Raw genomic sequence first — 4,776 nt, 5'->3', positions numbered from 1 at the left:
CTATATGGACCACATAGACCGTTCCCTAGCTTGTCGTGCATTCTTTCCAAAAATCGGGACTGTCCCGCCAAAAGTGGGACGTCTGGTCACCTTACCCTAACCAGCTTTATTCAGTGTGTGTGTGTGTGTGTGTGTGTGTGTGTGTGTGTATGTGTCCTGTCTTATACACACAGGTCCACCATGTCGGCCAAGGTTGGGAGAGTCCCCTGTACTCTATGGATGGTCCTAAGAATACACACACACACATCCTCCTCACCAGGAGCTTCATTCAGATCAAGGCTCCTAAGCAAATAATGCGTTTGCATCCCAGTGATTCTATCCGGACTCACTCGAAAAGGTGATTTTCTTTTCTTTTGAGACATTTTCTTCCCAGCAGTACTGACTCCAGCACGCAGTCCAAGGTTATTAGTGGCTTCATTCATCCATTCAGTGGATGTTTATGCTGCTGCGGACCTGTGCTCTTATCTGAGCTCGGGGGGCCAGGAGGGGACACTGAATTTGATTTGGGGAGAAACTGGCCTCCTTTCCCTGGGAAAGCAGTTGCTGAGTTTAGCTCAGCAGCGTCATGTCAAAGCACATCAATCCTCTAATCTCCAAGCACTCTCTGAGGCTCTTCTCTGGGTCAGAGTGCCAGAGTGCCAGGATCTGCAGCCGTCATACTGGATAAGCTGCAGACACAGCTTGCAAGAGCTCTTTGGTGGGACAGGAAGAGGTTCCCATGCATAATGACAATCGAGTGTAAGTGCTGTGATTGAAATGTGTCCAGGGGTGGTGACAGCTCCCTTGAAGGAAGTTGCGGAAGGCTAGACAAGGTAGGGTGGCTGAATTGTGCCTTGGAGGGTGGGGAGGAGTTCTGTGGGCAAAGAGGGAAGTAGATATTCAGGGATCTGCAAAGGAGATATAAGAACAAGGTAAGTTTGTGAAGCTGAACATAGCTCACAACGTAGACTGATGAACAGTGCACACAAGATTTTATACCGTAGACACCTGCTGGGAAACAAAAGGCACCCCTGGCTAAATAGCTCAGGGTTTCCTTCTGAGGGGCCTCTGGGTGGACTCGAACACCCAGCCTTTGGTTCAGCTGTGAGTGCGTTAACGCTTCACATCGCTTAAGAATTCCACATAAACCTTGTGTGCCTTATTAGTAAATCAGTTTTTAAATTTTGGCTAAATAGTGCATTAAATGATCAAAAAACTAAAAAGACTGTTAACTAATTTATTCTAGGAACAAAATATGGCTGAAACTAGTGTCTGGCATCTGGTAAGTGCTGTCTAAGTGTCATCTATTAGACAAAACTGAAACTGAAAAATAGTAATTCTCTGCACCACTCTTTCTCACCCCTGGGGCAATTCATTTCCATACCTTTAGCTATTTTTCTGGATAGTCCTTTCCTTATGTAGAAATAGTGTGCTTCTAGTTTTTCCTTGCTTTTCTAAATTTAAAACTTACAGGCTAAACTCTATTTAGTCACCGAAATAGGCTTAGCCTTCTTATTGTCTATTCCCCCATCAAAAGACCCTCAAACATTTCCCTTCCCTACCACTTTGCTCCTAGACTCCTTATTTTTTGTTGTCTATACTCACCTCCTTTCGTTGTGAGTTTGTAAATATGGTTTACAGCTGAACCATGTACTGAACTATGATTAGATTTTGTTTCTTTGTTTATATATAGTTAATGGCCTAATGGTTGTGACTTATCATATGATCCATGTGCACTGGAGAAGAATGTGTATCCTGCTGTGGCCGGATACCCCAAACCAAACTCATTGCCATTGAGTCAATGCTGACCCCCTGTGGGTTTCTGAGACTAATTGTTTATGGGAGTAGAAAGCCCAGTCTTTCTCTCAGGGGGCTGCTGGTGGTTTCGAACCGCTGACCATGCAGATCACAACCCAATGCAAAACCGCTACACTACCAAGCCTCCCCAGATAGGGTGCTCTCTATATGTGTGTTAGGGCTACCTGGCTTATCCTATTCAAGCCCTCTATTTCTTTAGATTAATCTTTGGCCTAGGTGTTCTTTTTGTTATATTGAAAATGATTTGCTGAAGTCTCCATGTGGGGTTAATTAAAGGTCAGAGGGATAAATGGCTCTGTGAGCCTCACCTTTCTTGTGCTCAGGTCTCTTGCTTTCTGATGGTCGGACCAGGGTGCATCTGCCTTAGCCAGCTCCCTGCTTCAGCTGGCAAGGCTCACTTCCTGCAAGACATCCCCAAGGAGAAGCCACATGGACCTACCCCGATGCAGCCCTGGGTGCTGGAGCAGCCATGTGGAGACCCTTGCCAGAGCTGAGATGCTTATAGACCCACTGACTCGGCTTTCCTCCTGCAGTTGGCTTCATTGCGTGTGTTTTGTGAGATGGAGGAGGACTTTGTGGACTGGTGATTAACATGGGTTAATGGGTTAATGTTGAACTTGTGGGCTTGGGCAGCACTGGGTTGGGATGTTTTCTTGATGTGCACTTAACCTTTATATAAAACTCTCTCTTATACATGAGTTTCTGTGGATTTGTTTCTCCCACGTACCCAGACTAATATACATGTCCAGGAACATAATTCCTAAATGTTATGAAGTATCCTTTTAAATCATGTAGGAATAACAACCCTTACTCGTCTGTCAGTTTACCTTACTGCGGTGGGTTGTAAGTTGCTGTGATGCTGGAAGTCATGTCACTGGTGTTTCAAATGCCAGCAGGGTCGCCCAAAGTAAACAGTTTCAGCAGAACTTCTAGACTAAGAACAGACAACAAAGAAGGACTCTGCTCTCCACGTTGGAGGAAGTAGCCGATGAAAACCGCATGTGAAGCTTCAAAAACTCACCAGGCACTAAAACCCCAGTGAATGGAAGCAGAATCTTGTCAGAGATAGTGCTGGAGGATGGCCCCCGCGATCCGAAGGCACTGGAAAGATGACCGAGGAGGCATTTATTTCCTGGCAACATGAGTTGAATTAAGCCCCTGGGGGTGGGGCCTTCAGAATCCTCATTCCCTGATGGGGCATGACTCAAGGTCAGGAGAAACAGCTGCAAAAATCTGCTAATGATCAGAACTTGAACTCTGCAAAGAATGAATGTAGGAAAACTGGAAGTGGTCAACAATGAAATGGAACACATGAAGATCGATATCTTACACAATAGTGAGCTGAAGTTGACTGGAGTCTTGGTCGTTTTGAATCATAAAATCATATGATTTACTATGTAGGGCATAATAAAATCAGGAGGAATCACTTGGTCTAAAAGGACATGGCAAAATCAACCATGAAGTACAGTGCTATTTGTGATCAGATTATATCTATCTGCCTTCAAGGAAATACAATCATTACAACTATTATTCACATTTATGCACCACCCACAAAACTTAGTGATGACGAAATTGAAGAATTCTACCAACGACCCCAGTCTGAAACTGATCAAAGTGCAACCAAGATGCATTGATAATTGGTCATCGGAATGCAATCATTGGAAATAAGGAGGAAGAAATCGTAGTTGTAAAACATGGTCTTGGTGATAGAAATGGAGCTGGAGATTGCATGATAGAATTTTGCAAGACCGTCACATGATGACACTCGGAATCGTTGCACTGCCGTGATGAAAGATCGTTTGAACCCTTTGCCGGCTGATGACCGTGGGCGCCTGGGGGCTTTGCGTGGAAGTGGGGTTGGGGAAACAGCATTCCGCCCTGCAGGGCTGGTGACTGCTGCCCGCCTTCTCTCCTACCAGGCGCAAGGCCCGACAAGCTAAAGCCCACCGCATCGCCCCGCGGCCCACGTCCGGCCCCATCCGGCCCATCGTGCGCTGCCTGACAGTGCGCTATCACACCAAAGTCCGTGCAGGCCGGGGCTTCAGCCTGGAAGAGCTGAGGGTGGCCGGCATCCACAAGAAGGTGGCCCGGACCATCGGCATCTCCGTGGAGCCCTGGAGGCGGAACAAGTCCACGCAGTCCTTGCAGGCCAATGTGCAGCGACTTAAGGAGTATCGCTCCAAGCTCATCCTCTTCCCCAGGAAGCCCTCGGCCCCCAAGAAGGGAGACAGCGCTGCGGAGGGACTCAAACTGGCCACACAGCTTACTGGACCTGTGATGCCCATCCGAAATGTTGTGTGGGCGGGGCCTTTGTTACTCTCCGGGTAGCCCCCACGTGGGGGTGGGAGGGCGCAGTGTAGTCCACCCTGGACTCCAGTCACAGAAGAGAGGTGGTCCTTTTGGCTTGCTGCGCAGACAGGAAGCCCCACCACATGCAGGCCTTAGGTCCTACAGAGGGTCTATCAGCCCTTATCTGGGCAGACTCCATGTCTTGTCACCTCAGTGGTGCTTAAAGCCTCTGCCTTTAAGTCACAGCAGCCTCTCCCACCTCCAAACCCACCCTCTCTCAGGTCTGCAAGAAGGAGAAAGCCCGGGTTATCACGCAAGAAGAGAAGGACTTCAAAGCCTTTGCCAGTCTCCGCATGGCCCGTGCCAACGCCCGGCTCTTTGGCATCCGAGCGAAAGGGCCAAGGAGGCTGCAGAGCAGGATGTGGAGAAGAAGAAGTAGTGTTGCCAGGGCCTTTAATAAACTCCGAGACCCACACACAAAAAAAGAATTTTGCAAGACCAATGACTTGCCCAAAGGAATTAACTTTTCAACAACACAAAACACGACTGTACATGCTAAATGTACAGAAACATGTGGGAAGAAACAATGGAGAAGCTTGATATCAGCAGCTAAAACAAGGCCAGGGTCTGACTGTGGACCAGATCATCCATTGCTAACATCAGGTTGAAACTGGAGAAAATAAAAACAAG

At 47.5% G+C, this 4,776-nt stretch overlaps 1 protein-coding gene, 1 non-coding gene and 1 pseudogene across 2 annotated transcripts in view; all 3 read left to right on the top strand.

Moving 5' to 3' along the window:
- The window catches only part of LOC105979807, a 13,292-nt pseudogene extending 8,767 nt beyond the window's left edge, over positions 1 to 4,525 (top strand).
- ST8SIA6 (ST8 alpha-N-acetyl-neuraminide alpha-2,8-sialyltransferase 6) overlaps positions 1 to 4,776 on the top strand; it is a 190,099-nt gene that overhangs the window by 36,559 nt on the left and 148,764 nt on the right. The window lies entirely within an intron of this gene.
- On the top strand, positions 3,554 to 3,630 carry LOC115874006. Its single transcript, XR_004048748.1, has one exon. It is a non-coding gene; the product is annotated as a small nucleolar RNA MBII-202 (small nucleolar RNA).

The sequence above is a fragment of the Echinops telfairi genome, unplaced genomic scaffold (genome assembly GCF_000313985.2).
Source record: "Echinops telfairi isolate 266 unplaced genomic scaffold, ASM31398v2 ScPeMD7_7473;HRSCAF=8511, whole genome shotgun sequence".
Classification (NCBI taxonomy): domain Eukaryota; kingdom Metazoa; phylum Chordata; class Mammalia; order Afrosoricida; family Tenrecidae; genus Echinops; species Echinops telfairi.
This window is presented reverse-complemented; position numbering and strand designations above follow the sequence as displayed.